General features: G+C 56.8%; 1 protein-coding gene across 1 annotated transcript in view; it reads left to right on the top strand.

Moving 5' to 3' along the window:
* The window catches only part of atp10a (ATPase phospholipid transporting 10A), a 355,898-nt gene that overhangs the window by 72,677 nt on the left and 266,603 nt on the right, over positions 1-16,618 (top strand). The window lies entirely within an intron of this gene.

Raw genomic sequence — 16,618 nt, 5'->3', positions numbered from 1 at the left:
CGTGGCCCTGGAATATGAAGATGGCGGCGACCGCTGGCCACACGGGGCCCGTGGAGAAGTTTGTGGTTGCGGTCCGCATTCACCGCCGGAGACCGTGGCAACTGCACGGGCCTGGCATACCCTCACGAAATGGCCCTTTTTGCCGCATTCCTTGCAGGTGGATGCGCGGGTCAGGCAGTGCTGGTGGGGGTGCTTGGCCTGCCCGCAAAAGTAGCAACGGGCCCCTCGGGGTTGCCAGGGAATGGGGGAATTCTCGGGGTCGGCCGTGGAGGGGTTCCACGCTGCCCAGTGGGCTGCCGCGCGGTCGGGAACGTAAGCGCGGGCGTTCCTGGAGGCCACGTCCAGGGAGCTCGCAAGGGCCCGTGCCTCCCTGAGACCCAGGATGAACTTTTGTAACATACGCTGGCAGATTTGTGAAGAAGCATACCTGCCACGAAAGCGTCCCGGATTAAGAGTTCCGTGTGTTCGCTTGCCGAAACCTGCGGGCAGCTGCAGCTTCTTCCCAACACCAGGAGTGCATGGTAGAATTCCTCCAGCCATTCCTCCAGGGGTTTCTCGCCTTGTCGCAAGCAGGTGCCGGGCATAGACCTGGTTTACCGGGCGAATATAGTGTCCTTTTAGCAGCTCTATTGCTGTATCGAAGTCTTCCGCCTCCTCGATGAGGGTGTAAATCTCTGTGCTCACCTTGAGTGCAGGGTGTACAGTTTCTGCTCTCCTGTGGGTGCGTTTTCGGCTGTCCCGAGATACCCTTTAAAGCACGCCAGCCAGTGCTTAAAGATTGCCGCTGAGTTCGCTGCGTCAGGGCTAAGTTGCAGACACTCCGGCTTGGTTTGGAGCTCCATCCTTTCTTCTTAAAAAACTAGCTTATTAAATTGATGCACGATCAATTTCCACTAAAGCGAGGTTGTAGTCCAACTGAAGGCTTTAATAAGTTAGATGTTTCCCCCAGCAGCTCAGGTACAGAATGAGGGCTGCTGGGGCTGCACGGGTTCTTATACCCCGCCTAGCAGGGCGGAGCTATCATACATTCTAACCAATAGAAAGCATGCAGTTTCCACCAATGGTGATTTAGCCTATCAGGTACCGTAATACCTATAATACCACACTTATGAATAGAGTAACTTGCATTATCTGAGGGCAGATAACAGTCAGCCATATTGCTGTGGGCCTGGGTTCACATGTAGGCCAGACCAGGTAAGGATCGCAGATTTCCTTCCCTAAAGGACATTAGTGAACCAGATGGGTTTTTGCAACAATGACAGTTGTCATGATCACCGTTACTGAGGCCAGCTTTCAATTCCAGATTTATCGTCTATTTAATTTAAAATTTCATCAGCTACTGTGGTGGGATTTGAACCCATGCCCCCAGTGCCTTAGCCTGGACCAGCATTCAAGTCCAGTGATCTTACCATCGCCAGGGGGCTGGTTTAGCTCAGTTGGCTGGACAGCTGATTCATGATGCAAAGCAAGACCAACAGCGTGGGTTCAATTCCCATCCCGGCTGAGGTTATTCATGAAGGCCCCGCCTTGCCCCTCGCCTGAGGTGTGGTGATCCTCGGCTTAAATCACCACCAGTCAGCTCTCCCCCTCATAGTGGAAAGCAGCCTATGGTCACCTGGGTCTATGGATACTTTACTTACCACTGCATCAGCACCTCTCTCCTAACCTCAATCCCTAGAAAGGGCTCACATCGTAAAGCACCATTCCACTAATGAAACACTCTTGTTCTGTGTGGAAAAGTAGCAACCAGACTGCACACAGCCAGGTCACACAAACAGCAATCGATGAATAATCTGTTTTAGTGACGTTGACTGAGGGCGGCTTGTTGTCCAGGACACCAGGATGCATATGGTTTTCTTCAAAAAGCGCTGTGAGATCTTTTGTCTGGACTTGAGAGGAAAGCTTGGTTTAATGCACCAACTCCTCAGGCAGTGCAGACAGTGCAGTACAACTTGCCCCACCCTGAATTAGGCCCACCCTAGTGGGTCTTCAAACCACAACCAACTGAGGCAGGAATGCTACCACGCAACAAAGCTGGCTGTGGGCTAGAGGAGGTAAATATTAATAAGGATCGCACTATGACCGGAAGGAGAATGAATATGGTCATATTCCGTGCTCAGCAATGCTATCCCCATAAAGGGATATAGCTTCCTGGAGAGTCAGTAAACATAAAATATGATACCTTGATCAACAAAAATAACTTCACAGGAAGATGTAAATATGACACCGAGCCACAGGAAGAGATATCAGACCATCAGGTGAACAAATGCTTGGTCAAAGAGGTAGGTTTTAAAGAGGGTCTTAAAGGAGGAATGTGAGATAATGGGACAGTGAAGTGTAGGGAAGGAATTCCAGAGCTTGAGGTCCAGGCAACTGAAGACCCGCCAGCAATGGTAGAGAAATTATAATAGGGAATGTGTAAGAGGCTAGCATTAGAGGAGTACAGATGGCTAAAAGGGTGATGGGGTTTGGAGGAGGTTACAGAGATCGAGGGGTGGATGGGCCCCACGGAACCAAACGTTCAGGTGGAGCTGACATGCACCATGCTGACCCACCCCACAGCCATAAAACGCTGCGGCGCAAACTAACAACGGTCGTGTGGGACTTCCAGACATCATTTTCCACCAGCTCCATCAGTCCTGGCAGCACCAGGAAGGCATCAGTGCTGGCTGCCAGGAATGCAGAAGGAAAAGGCTGAGGCCCATCGATCCCCAGAGCAGGTGAGTCTTAGACTGAGAAGGTTTGCGTCTAGGTTCGGGAGAGGGGCGGGGGAGCTGGGGTGGGTTTACATGAGGGTAGAAGGGAAGGGAGGGGTTCAACCTAAGGGGGGAACCATCCTGTGATGGGCAAAGAGCAACCCCCGAAGATCAGCTCCCCACTTCCCTTCCCGCCCTTTAAGCATTTCAGCTGAATGATCAGCCTTCCCACTCCAACCTGACTGCCCATGTTAAATGTTCTATGGGGCGGGCAGCATATTATCAGGATCAATTGGCTTGATAACAAACCTAATTAACCTTTAATTATTCATTTATGTTTGGCAGACGGGCTGCTGATTATGGGGGTGAGCTTGGCAGTGGGCAGGGAGGTGGTGGGATAGGTGTCCACACTAATTTGCGTGACCTCCCGCGGGAAATACACCCACTGTGAGCACGTAAAACACAGCCCTTTGTGGGGCATAGGTACAGACATTAGTATCTTGCGCATTTACCTTCCCCCCACCCTTTAATAATGAGATTGTAACTCTGATGTCATTCACAGTTAAGAAAACTATTATGTTAACATTGCTTCATAATGTGCTTAAAAATTATTCCAGTTGACCTAAAGTTTTTTTCTATTTTATTAAAACCGCTTTGATGGATGGTATAGACAGCCTTTTCTGGAGCTGCTTTATCAGATTATCATATTAATATTGAATGACTGCATCCATTGTATTTCAATCAAAGTGAAATGTGTTTTATAATTTGGCAGAAACATGATTATTAATGCTCGATAGCAATGTTTTTGAAAAAAGGCAATGAATTTACTCACTGGCTGGTAATCTGTAAACAAATTAAACATTTTCTTAAATATCTCAGCTCGGATCAAGACTGTTGCTTTCCTCAAAAATTGAAAATTGTACCTTTTGCACAAAGCCAAAATTCATGGTCTGTGCTATCATTTGTAGAAGAAGATATATCAGTGAATCGAGCCAACGTCTCAATGGACATCATTAGTGCTGCTTCTAAGTTGGCTGCTCAGGAGATTGTGGGAAGGATAGCTCTATCATGGTCAGTTTTATATTATTCCCCCTTCCCAGTCCCAGACAAAAACAGGCAAACTTACCCCAGGACACGTAGGAGAGGAGCATTAGGGCCCCCTCGCATCATATGTTGCAGCAAAAGTCCAGCATATTATTGAGTGTGAAATACGCAATTGATCTGTACAGCGATTGCGACAACCAATATGGTGGGTTAGGTGGATTTGTCTATGATAAAATTGCCCCTTAGTTTCCAAAAGATGTGCAGGCTAGGTGGGGTTGCGGGGCTAGGGCAAGGGAGTGGGCTTGGGTGGGGTTCTCTTTCAGAGGCTCGGTGCAGACTCAATCGGCAAATGGCCTCCTTCGGCTCTGTAGGGATTGTCTGGAGAGATTCTATTATATCGTGGAAAGTAAGGAGACCATTCACCATATTGGGGTAGGAGAAACAAGAGATGCTTTTTATCCAGACCCGAAGATGGCGTTAGACCCTTTGTCAATGCCATAAAGTGGACAAACACCCATTTGAGGGCCCCACACCAAGATTGGTTTGTCCTGAGGCAGACAGTGCCATTGCAGGGAAATCAGCTCGAAACAACATTGGTGACAAAGAAAGTGGGCAATCCAGCTGTAAGTAAGCACTCCTGAAGTCGCCTTTAAACTCCTCCACGTTGGTACAGCTCCCAACCCCTCACCACTTAACCGGTTTCTTCTCCTGACTCCTGACTTCAGACATCTTAGGTGGGATTCTCCATTGGCTGATGGTGATTTTGTGAAATATGATTGGGCGGAGAATAGGTTCCGATGCGTGCGCCGATTTGATGTCACCTGATGTCTCCGTCACCTAAAAACTGTTTACAGGGGCGGGATTCTCTAACCCCCCCCGCCGGGTTGGAGAATCGGCAGTAGGTCGGCGTGAATCCCGCCCCCGCCAGCCTCCGATTTCTCCCACCCCCCAAAAACCGGCGTGGCGTGAGTCGCGCCGCCCGCCTCGGAGAATGGTGGGGTCCGGCGCAACTCAATGGGCCCCGAGGCCACCCGAATTCTCCGGCCCGCGATGGCCCGAAGTCCCGCCCGCCTGTAGCCGGTCCTGCCGGCGTAAATTGGAGTTGGTCTCTTACCGGCGGGACCTGGCGGCGCGGGCGGCCTCCGGAGTTATTAGGGGGTCGCTGGAGGATCTGACCCCGGGATGTGCCCCCACGGTGGTCTGGCCCCCAGTCGGGGCCCACCGATCCGCGGGTAGGCCAGTGCCTTGGGGGAACTCTATTCCTTCCGCACCGGCGGCCGTGGTCATCCGCCATTCCCGGTGCGGAAGTGACTCCATGTGCGCATGCGCGGGGATGACGTCAGCAGACGCTCATCGAGCCTGACCCGGTATTCTCCGAGGCCTCCGTAATGCACCGCCTCCAATGGGCCGAGTGAAAATGAAATGAAATGAAAATCGTTTATTGTCACAAGTAGGCTTCAAATGAAGTTACTGTGAAAAGCCCCTAGTCGCCACATTCCGGCGCCTGTTCGGGGAGCCTGGTACGGGAATTGAACCGTGCTGCTGGCCTGCCTTGGTCTGCTTTACAAGCCAGCTCTTTAGCCCTGTGCTAAACCTGCCCCTACAGAGTTCCCGAAAGTGTGGTTCACTTGTGCTTTTTTATAAGTCATGAAACCAACGTCATGGCTGCACTGGAAATTTTCCACCTCTCCCTTCTTAAATGATGGAGTAGCTTTAATAAGGACACGGGAAATCCACACCGAGTAAAATCATGAACTTTGGTTTATTTACAGTTACGTTGCATACAATTTCCGGTAGATCCCTACCGGGTCACTTCTTGGGCGGTGCCTTGCTGGCTGATCTTTCATACAGAACTAAATGGTGTTACCCCCCCCCCACCTCGTACTGCGCGAGAACGGCGGGGAAGATAATCATTGCCATCCCGTAAGTCCCGTGCAGGATATTGCAGTAGCACTTGCAACTTTCCAATCCAAAGGCACAATTTCTGAATCTAGAGGGCGTCAGTAAATTATGACCATCTGCCACAGTTTAAAAGCTCAGGAGTGTTAAAAAGCCCAGTCCTGGAGTTGTGTTTACCTCTCAAGTTCCGTTCTTTCCTCCATTGCCTTTTTATAAATTAAATTCCTTCCATTTACCTGTTCTAGATTCCTTGTACTGCTCGTCTAGTGTCTTCTTTGTTATCTTTCAAAATGCTCAATCAATAATTTAAGTCTCTCACTTCCTTATTATTCTTTATACTGATGATGTGGAGATGCCGGCGTTGGACTGGGGTGAGCACAGTACGAAGTCTTACAACACCAGGTTAAAGTCCAACAGGTTTGTTTCGATGTCACTAGCTTTCGGAGCGCTGCTCCTTCCTCAGGTGAATGAAGAGGTCTGTTCCAGAAACACATATATAGACAAATTCAAAGATGCCAAACAATGCTAGGAATGCGAGCATTAGCAGGTGATTAAATCTTTACAGATCCAGAGATGGGGTAACCCCAGGTTAAAGAGGTGTGAATTGTGTCAAGCCAGGATAGTTGGTAGGATTTCGCAGGCCAGATGGTGGGGGATGAATGTAATGCGATGTGAATCCCAGGTCCCGGTTGAGGCCGCACTCATGTGTGCGGAACTTGGCTATAAGTTTCTGCTCGGCGATTCTGCGTTGTCGCGGGTCCTGAAGGCCGCCTTGGAGAACGCTTACCCGGAGATCAGAGGCTGAATGCCCTTGACTGCTGAAGTGTTCCCCGACTGGAAGGGAACATTCCTGCCTGGTGATTGTTGCGCGATGTCCGTTCATTCGTTGTCGCAGCGTCTGCATGGTCTCGCCAATGTACCATTCTTTATACTGTTCACTGCATCAGTCTTTAATGAGCTTACACTCCCCAATACCGTTCTTTTTGATGCTTCTCATTGATTCTTTTCATGGAAACTGAACTGGACTCGCCATATAAACACAGTGGGCGGGATTCTCCGAACCCCCCGGCCTGTGGCTGCAAGAGCAGGTCAAAGGAAACCTATGCCGAGTAACTCACCTCCTGACCCCCCCCAAAGTCGACCATCTAACAAGTCACAGGAGTGTAATGGAATACTCTACCTGCCTCGATGAGTGAAGCTTCAACAGCACTCAGGAAGCTTGACACCATCGAGGACAAAGCAGCCCCCTGGATTGCTCCCCCTTCCGCAAACGTTCAATCCCTCCACCGCCAAAGAACAGTGGCAGCCTTGTGTACCATCTACAAGATACAGTGTAAATCGGCAAGATTCCTTGGGTAACACCTTCCAAACCCACGTCCACTACCATCTAGAAGGACAAGTGCAGCAGATACTTGGGAACCCCACCACTTGGAGGTTCTCCACTGAGTCACTCACCACCCTGATTTGGAAATATATCGGCGTTCTTTCACTGTCGCTGGGGCAAAATCCTGGAACTGCCTCCCTAACAGCACTGTGGGTGTACCTACTCCACATGGACTGCAGGGATTCAAGAAGGCAACTCACCTTCTGAAGAGTATTATGGATGGGCAACAAATGCTGGTCTAGCCAGCGACGCACACATCCTACAAATGATTTTTTTAAAATGTGGACTGGCAAGGGTAGAATTATTATCCCATTCTTTATTGTCCTTAGCTAGGTCTTTTCAGCAGGCAGTTAATAGTCAATCACATTTCTGCGGTTCTGGGGTCACATATAGATCAGATCAGATGTGGATGCTCGATTTCCCTCCCTATTTGGGGGGTCCCTGGGTGATTTTCCTACTTAGGACATCCCTGGGGGGTGTTCCTTATTTAGAGAGTCCCTGTGAGGGTATCCCTATTTAGGGTGTCCCTGGGAGAGGGGGGGGTCTCCCATTTTAGGGGGCTCCTGGAAATGGTCTCTCTATTTAGGGGGTTTCCTTGGGGCGTCTCCCTATTTAGAGAGCCCCTGTGAGGGTATCCCTATTTAGGGTGTCCCTGGGGGAGGGGGGGTCTCCCATTTTAGGGGTCTTTGGGGCTCTGGTAGGGAAGGGGTGGGCAGGTCATGCATTGAAGGGGGGAGGGTGGCCACAGGAGGTCACTGCTGTTCACTGTGTGTGTCAATGAATTCAATATAGACCGCGAGGGGGTAGGCTCGGAATTTGCAGATGAGTCAGGAAAATAAAATATTGTTCATTATTTGGAAGACCAAAGGAAACTTCAAAGGGACATTGATAATGTGGAGGAATGAGTTATTCACACGTACGGCCAGTAGGGTGGAGTACCAGTGATGGACTGTTTTCCCTGGATTAGGAGTCAAGATCAAGAGGCCAAAAATACAATATTAAATATAAGAGCATTTTGAGGTTGAAGTAAGAATTATTTGATTGGATCGTTTAGGTGAGTGAAGGAGGGACAGAGGGCTATGGAAGCAGGATCAAAAACAGGAAATGCTGGAAAAACTCAGCAAGTCTGCCAGCATCTGTGGAAAGAGAAACAGAGGGCGGGATTCTCCGTCCGATCCCGGCAGCGGGATTCTCCATCCATTCCCAGCAGCGGGCTTCTCAGTCCGATCCCGGCAGCGGGATTCTCCGTCCGATCCCGGCAGCGGGATTCTCCGTCCATTCCCGGCAGCGGGTTTCTCAGTCCGATCCCGGCAGCGGGCTTCTCAGTCCGATCCCGGCAGCGGGATTCTCCGTCCGATCCCGGCAGCGGGATTCTCCGTCCATTCCCGGCAGCGGGCTTCTCAGTCCGATCCCGGCAGCGGGCTTCTCCGTCCATTCCCGCCAGCGGGATTCTCCGTCCGATCCCGGCAGCGGGCTTCTCCGTCCATTCCCGCCAGCGGGATTCTCCGTCCGATCCCGGCAGCGGGATTCTCCATCCATTCCCAGCAGCGGGCTTCTCAGTCCGATCCCGGCAGCGGGATTCTCCGTCCGATCCCGGCAGCGGGATTCTCCGTCAATTCCCGGCAGCGGGCTTCTCAGTCCGATCCCGGCAGCGGGCATCTCCGTCTGTTCCCGGCAGCGGGATTCTCCGTCTGTTCCCGGCAGTGGGCTTCTCCATCTGTTCCCGGCAGCGGGCTTCTCCGTCCATTCCCGCCAGCGGGATTCTCCGTCCATTCCCGGCAGCGGGCTTCTCCGTCTGATCCCGGCAGCGGGCTTCTCCGTCTGATCCCGGCAGCGGGCTTCTCCGTCCATTCCCGCCAGCGGGATTCTCCGTCCATTCCCGGCAGTGGGCTTCTCCAACTGTTCCCGGCAGCGGGCTTCTCCGTCCGATCCCGGCAGCGGGCTTCTCCAACTGTTCCCGGCAGCGGGCTTCTCCGTCCGATCCCGGCAGTGGGCTTCTCTGTCCGATCCCGGCAGCGGGCTTCTCCAACTGTTCCCGGCAGCGGGCTTCTTCGTCTGATCCCGGCAGCGGGCTTCTCCGTCCGATCCCGGCAGCGGGCTTCTCCAACTGTTCCCGGCAGCGGGCTTCTCCGTCCGATCCCGGCAGTGGGCTTCTCTGTCTGATCCCGGCAGTGGGCTTCTCCGTCTGATCCCGGCAGCGGGCTTCTTCGTCTGTTCCCGGCAGCGGGCTTCTCCGTCCGATCCCGGCAGCGGGCTTCTCTGTCCGATCCCGGCAGCGGGCTTCTCCGTCCGATCACGGCAGTGGGCTTCTCTGTCCGATCCCGGCAGCGGGCTTCTCCGTCCGATCCCGGCAGTGGGCTTCTCTGTCTGATCCCGGCAGTGGGCTTCTCCGTCTGATCCCGGCAGCGGGCTTCTTCGTCTGTTCCCGGCAGCGGGCTTCTCCGTCCGATCCCGGCAGCGGGCTTCTCTGTCCGATCCCGGCAGCGGGCTTCTCCGTCCGATCACGGCAGTGGGCTTCTCTGTCCGATCCCGGCAGCGGGCTTCTCCGTCTGTTCCCGGCAGCGGGCTTCTCCGTCTGTTCCCGGCAGTGGGCTTCTCTGTCCGATCCCGGCAGCGGGCTTCTCCGTCTGTTCCCGGCAGTGGGCTTCTCCGTCTGTTCCCGGCAGTGGGCTTCTCCGACTGTTCCCGGCAGCGGGCTTCTCCGTCCGATCCCGGCAGCGGGCTTCTCCGTCTGTTCCCGGCAGTGGGCTTCTCTGTCCGATCCCGGCAGCGGGCTTCTCCGTGTGTTCCCGGCAGTGGGCTTCTCCATCTGTTCCCGGCAGTGGGCTTCTCCATCCGATCCCGGCAGCGGGCATCTCCGTCTGTTCCCGGCAGCGGGCTTCTCCGTCTGTTCCCGGCAGCGGGCTTCTCCGTCTGTTCCCGGCAGCGGGCTTCTCCGTCCGATCCCGGCAGCGGGCTTCTCCGTCTGTTCCCGGCAGCGGGCTTCTCCGTCTGATCCCGGCAGTGGGCTTCTCCGTCCGATCCCGGCAGTGGGCTTCTCTGTCCGATCCCGGCAGCGGGCATCTCCGTCTGTTCCCGGCAGCGGGCTTCTCCGTCTGTTCCCGGCAGCGGGCTTCTCCGTCCGATCCCTGCAGCGGGCATCTCCGTCTGATCCCGGCAGCGGGCTTCTCCGTCCGATCCCGGCAGCGGGCATCGCCGTCTGATCCCGGCAGCGGGCTTTTCCGTCCGATCCCGGCAGCGGGCTTTTCCTCGGATCACGGCAGCGGGCATCTCCGTCTGATCCCGGCAGCGGGCATCTCCGTCTGATCCCGGCAGCGGGCATCTCCGTCTGATCCCGGCAGCGGGCATCTCTGTCCGATCACGGCAGAGGGCTTCACCGTCTGTTCCCGGCAGTGGGCTTCTCCGTCCGATCCCGGCAGCGGGCTTTTCCGTCCGATCCCGGCAGCGGGCATCTCCGTCTGATCCCGGCAGCGGGCATCTCCGTCTGATCCCGGCAGCGGGCTTCTCTGTCCGATCCCGGCAGCGGGCATCTCCGTCTGATCCCGGCAGCGGGCTTCTCCGTCTGATCCCGGCAGCGGGCATCTCCGTCCGATCCCGGCAGCGGGCATCTCCGTCTGATCCCGGCAGCGGGCTTCTCCGTCTGATCCCGGCAGCGGGCTTCTCCGTCCGATCCCGGCAGTGGGCTTCTCCGTCTGATCCCGGCAATCGGCTTCTCCGTCTGATCCCGGCAGCGGGCTTCTCCGTCTGTGCCCAGCAGCGGGCTTCTCCGTCCGATCCCGGCAGCGGGCTTCTCCGTCCGATCCCGGCAGCGGGCTTCTCCGTCTGATCCCAGCAGCGGGCTTCTCCGTTCGATCCCGTCAGCGGGCTTCTCCGTTTGATCCCGGCAGCGGGCTTCTCCATCTGTGCCCGGCAGCGGGCATCTCCGTCTGATCCCGGCAGCGGGCTTCTCCGTCCGATCCCGGCAGTGGGCTTCTCCGTCTGTTCCCGGCAGAGGGCTTCTCCGTCCGATCCCGGCAGCGGGCTTCTCCGTCTGATCCCTGCAGCGGGCTTCTCCGTTTGATCCCGGCAGCGGGCTTCTCCATCTGTGCCCGGCAGCGGGCTTCTCCGTCTGATCCCGGCAGCGGGATTCTCCATCCGGTCCCGGCAGCGGGCTTCTCCGTCTGTTCCCGGCAGTGGGCTTCTCCGTCCGATCCCAGCAGTGGGCTTCTCTGTCCGATCCCGGCAGCGGGCTTCTCCGTCGGATCCCGGCATCGGGCTTCTCCGTCTGATCCCGGCAGCGGGCTTCTCCGTCTGTTCCCGGCATCGGGCTTCTCCGTCTGATCCCGGCAGCGGGGTTCTCTGTCCGATCCCGGCAGCGGGCTTCTCCGTCCGATCCCAGCAGCGGGCATCTCCGTCTGTTCCCGGCAGCGGGCTTCTCCGTCTGTTCCCGGCAGCGGGCTTCTCCGTCTGTTCCCGGCAGTGGGCTTCTCCGTCTGACCCCGGCAGCGGGCATCTCCGTCTGTTCCCGGCAGTGGGCTTCTCCGTCCGATCCCGGCAGCGGGCATCTCCGTCTGATCCCGGCAGCGGGCTTCTCCGTCTGAACCCGGCAGCGGGATTCTCTGTCTGTGCCCGGCAGTGGGCTTCTCCGTCCGATCCCGGCAGCGGGCATCTCCGTCTGTACCCGGCAGTGGGCTTCTCCGTCTGATCCCGGCAGCGGGCTTCTCCGTCTGAACCCGGCAGCGGGCTTCTCCGTCTGTTCCCGGCAGTGGGCTTCTCCGTCTGATCCCGGCAGCGGGCTTCTCCGTCTGATCCCGGCAGCGGGCTTCTCCGTCTGTGCCCGGCAGCGGGCTTCTCCGTCCGATCCCGGCAGCGGGCTTCTCCGTCCGATCCCGGCAGCGGGCATCTCCGTCTGATCCCGGCATCGGGCTTCTCCGTCTGATCCCGGCAGCGGGCTTCTCCGTCTGTTCCCGGCAGCGGGCTTCTCCGTCCGATCCCGGCAGTGGGCTTATCCGTCTGTTCCCGGCAATCGGCTTCTCTGTCTGTTCCCGGCAGTGGGCTTCTCCGTCTGTTCCCGGCAGCGGGCTTCTCCGTCTGTTCCCGGCAGCGGGCTTCTCCGTCCGATCCTGGCAGTGGGCTTCTCCATTTGATCCCGGCAGCGGGCTTCTCCGTCCGATCCCGGCAGCGGGCTTCTCCGTCTGTTCCCGGCAGCGGGCTTCTCCGTCTGTTCCCGGCAGCGGGCTTCTCCGTCCGATCCCGGCAGCGGGCTTCTCCGTCTGTTCCCGGCAGCGGGCTTCTCCGTCTGATCCCGGCAGCGGGCTTCTCCGTTTGATCCCGGCAGCGGGCTTCTCCGTCCGATCCCGGCAGCGGGCTTCTCCGTCTGTTCCCGGCAGCGGGCTTCTCCGTCTGATCCCGGCAGCGGGCTTCTCCGTCTGATCACGGCAGCGGGCTTCTCCGTCTGATCACGGCAGCGGGCTTCTCCGTCTGATCACGGCAGCGGGCTTCTCCGTCTGATCACGGCAGCGGGCTTCTCCGTCTGATCCCGGCAGCGGGCTTCTCCGTTTGATCCCGGCAGCGGGCTTCTCCGTCCGATCCCGGCAGCGGGCTTCTCCGTCTGTTCCCGGCAGCGGGCTTCTCCGTCTGATCACGGCAGCGGGCTTCTCCGTCTGATCACGGCAGCGGGCTTCTCCGTCTGATCCCGGCAGCGGGCTTCTCCGTTTGATCCCGGCAGCGGGCTTCTCCGTCCGATCCCGGCAGCGGGCTTCTCCGTCTGTTCCCGGCAGCGGGCTTCTCCGTCTGATCACGGCAGCGGGCTTCTCCGTCTGATCACGGCAGCGGGCTTCTCCGTCTGATCACGGCAGCGGGCTTCTCCGTCTGATCACGGCAGCGGGCATCTCCGTCTGATCCCGGCAGCGGGCTTCTCCGTTTGATCCCGGCAGCGGGCTTCTCCGTCCGATCCCGGCAGCGGGCTTCTCCGTCTGATCCCGGCAGCGGGCTTCTCCGTCCAATCCTGGCAGTGGGCTTCTCCGTCTGTTCCCGGCAGCGGGCTTCTCCGTCTGATCACGGCAGCGGGCATCTCCGTCTGATCCCGGCAGCGGGCTTCTCCGTTTGATCCCGGCAGCGGGCTTCTCCGTCCGATCCCGGCAGCGGGCTTCTCCGTCTGATCCCGGCAGCAGGCTTCTCCGTCGGATCCCGGCAGTGGGCTTCTCCGTCCGTTCACGGCAGTGGGATTCTCCGTCCGATACCGGCAGCAGGCTTCTCCGTCTGTTCCCGGCAGCGGGCTTCTCCGTCTGTTCCCGGCAGCGGGCATCTCCGTCTGATCCCAGCAATCGGCTTCTCCGTCGGATCCCGGCAATTGGCTTCTCCGTCTGTGCCCGGCAGCGGGCTTCTCCGTCGGATCCCGGCAATCGGCTTCTCCGTCTGTGCCCGGCAGTGGGCTTCTCCGTCTGATCCCGGCAGCGGGCATCTCCGTCTGATCCCAGCAATCGGCTTCTCCGTCTGTGCCCGGCAGCGGGCTTCTCCGTCTGTGCCCGGCAGCGGGCTTCTCCGTCTGATCCCGGCAGCGGGCCTCTCCGTCGGATCCCGGCAATCGGCTTCTCCGTCTGTGCCCGGCAGCGGGCTTCTCCGTCCATTCCCGGCAGCAGGCTTCTCCGTCTGATCCCGGCAGTGGGCTTCTCCGTCTGATCCCGGCAGCGGGCTTCTCCGTCTGTGCCCGGCAGTGGGCTTCTCCGTCTGTTCCCGGCAGCAGGCTTCTCCGTCTGTTCCCGGCAATCGGCTTCTCCGTCTGATCCCGGCAGTGGGCTTCTCCGTCTGATCCCGGCAGTGGGCTTCTCCGTCTGATCCCGGCAGCGGGCTTCTCCGTCTGTGCCCGGCAGTGGGCTTCTCCGTCTGTTCCCGGCAGCGGGCTTCTCCATCCGATCCCGGCAATCGGCTTCTCTGTCTGTTCCCGGCAGCGGGCTTCTCCATCTGTTCCCGGCAGCGGGCTTCTCCATCCGATCCCGGCAATCGGCTTCTCCGTCTGTTCCCGGCAGCGGGCTTCTCCATCTGTTCCCGGCAGCGGGCTTCTCCATCCGATCCCGGCAATCGGCTTCTCCGTCTGTTCCCGGCAGTGGGCTTCTCCGTCTGATCCCGGCAGCGGGCTTCTCCGTCTGATCCCGGCAGCGCGCTTCTCCGTTTGATCCCGGCAGCGGGCATCTCCGTCTGTTCCCGGCAGTGGGCTTCTCCGTCTGATCCCGGCAGCGCGCTTCTCCGTCCGATCCCGGCAGCGGGCTTCTCCGTCTGTTCCCGGCAATCGGCTTCTCCGTCCGATCCCGGCAGCGGGCTTCTCCGTCTGTGCCCGGCAGCGGGCTTCTCCGTCGGATCCCGGCAGCGGGCTTCTCCGTCCGTTCACGGCAGAGGGCTTCGCCGTCAGATCCCGGCAGCAGGCTTCTCCGTCCGATCCCGGCAGCGGGCTTCTCCGTCCGATTCCGGCAGTGGGATTCTCCGTCCGATCCCGGCAGCAGGCTTCTCCGTCCTGGGGGTGCTCACCCTGGCTGTCCTGACAAGGTCATTGATCTTCTTGTGATACTGGACACCTGTCCTTGCTGTCACGGCCACGGCACTGACAACCTCCCTCCACAGGTGCCGGCTGAGGTGTGGTGCGACCCTGCGGCCGTGTCCAAGGTACAGGGCCTCCCTCCTCTGCTCCCCTGCATCCAGGAACGCCTCGATGTCCCGTTCCTGGAACCTCGGCGCTGCGCGGCAGGCAGCCATTTTGCCGGGTCTCCGGGGGGGGGTGTCCTTTGTGCTGCGACGCCGGGAGGGCGGGGGGGGGGTCTTTAGTGCTGCGACACAGGGGGAGGGAGGCGCGCGCGCGTCCGTGACGGTGATGCCGTCGCAGATGGTGTCACACCACTGCTAGCCCATTCCCGGCCGGAGAATTTGCGACGTTCCGGGGGGTCCGACGCCGGAGTCATTCGTGCCGTTTTTGCCGCCGGGTTCGGGCCATCGCGCCGATTCACGGAGAATCCCGCCCTCCGTCCATTCAGGGCAGCGGGATTCTCCGTCCTAGGGACTAGCACTGGCGCCACATGGAACACAATCGATTCCACTGAGAAACTGTGCGGAATTCAGCGGATTCACAATTGACACTCAGGGGGGCCAACAAGCTGCAGCCTCAGCTACACACTTCACTCCCCACACACACACCATCGCAGCCAACAAGATGGCAGCGAGGACACCGTGCTTGAGACCCTGAGAGACGCCATGGAGGAGAAGCTGGCGACCTAGTAACCCAGCCCGTGAAGGGGACTGCTAACCGCTGCCGTTTGTGCCTGGGCGCAGATGGCAGAGACTGTATGTGCCAGCCGTGCCATAATAAACTGCACCACGTCCTCAATGTGCCCAGGGTGAGTAGGCAGCACTGTGCCACAGCTACCATCCACGTTTTACCTTTATATTAGAGTGGGATATGGGAACAGGCGGACACTGTTTCACATGGAGGGACAAATGCAAACGACTGGCCGTGCCAATTGGTCGGTTTTGATGTTATGATTTGTTTGTGGGTGCTGCCAATCAATTTTAGAACATTGGCCTGTGGATCTGAGAGGAATTAATTCATTCATGTTGATGTATCGTCACTGCGACAATACAATCAAATAAAACCTTAGTGTTTTCCAAAAGCAAAATGTCTTATTTCAAAACTTAATACAGCTCTAAAGTAGGTTATGTTCTTTAATTTGCAATTGGCAGTGAAATTAATAGATGGTCATTGTGACACTCCGAATGGGCATGGCTTTTATATTAGGAAATTATCCATCGTTAATGTGTCAATTCTACTGCCAACAATCAGTCAAGCATAGTATGTAAGAAATAGCTACTTTTGAATGTGGGGGAACTATTATGGCTCGGGACATGTCCTATAGAGACACCTCCTTGCCAACATTCTAGGTGTGGTATCACAATAGACACGGTAAGATGATTATCAAGTTCAATACCCTAACCCCGTTTTACGCCCCATATCCCTTGACCCCTTTAGCCCCAAGAGTTGTATCTAATTCCTTCTTGAAATTACACAATGTTTTCACCTCAACTACTTTCTGTGGTTCTCTGTACTCAAAGGGTAGTGGGAGCCTGGAACTTGCTGCGGAGGAGGTGGTGGAAGCAGCGATGATAGTGACGTTTAAGGGGCATCTTGACAAATACATGAATAGGATGGGAATAGAGGGATACGGACCCCGGAAGTGTAGAAGATTTTAGTTTCGACGGGCAGCATGGTCAGCGCAGGCTTGGAGGGCCGAAGGGCCTGTTGCTGTGCTGTACTTTTCTTTGTTCTTTGGGAGCAAATTCCACAGATTACCACTCTCTTGGTGAAGAAATTTCTTCTCACCTCAGTCCTACCCCCCCCCCCCCCATCATCATCGGGAACATTCTTTCTGAATCTACCCTGTCTAGTCTTGTTAGAGTTTTACAAGTTTTATAGCGAGGAGGCTCAGCACAGACTGCATCTCTGAATTGCACAGCTGCCACTTCCAGGTGACATATAAGTTTAAAATGCCTGGGAGAAAAAGATTGATTAGAAAATGTTTGCAAAAATATTACGAGGCAGCTGTAAAGGAACTGGAAAATTATCTTAGAGTAA

The sequence above is a fragment of the Scyliorhinus torazame genome, chromosome 15 (assembly GCF_047496885.1).
Source record: "Scyliorhinus torazame isolate Kashiwa2021f chromosome 15, sScyTor2.1, whole genome shotgun sequence".
NCBI classification, from domain to species: Eukaryota; Metazoa; Chordata; class Chondrichthyes; order Carcharhiniformes; family Scyliorhinidae; genus Scyliorhinus; species Scyliorhinus torazame.
This window is presented reverse-complemented; position numbering and strand designations above follow the sequence as displayed.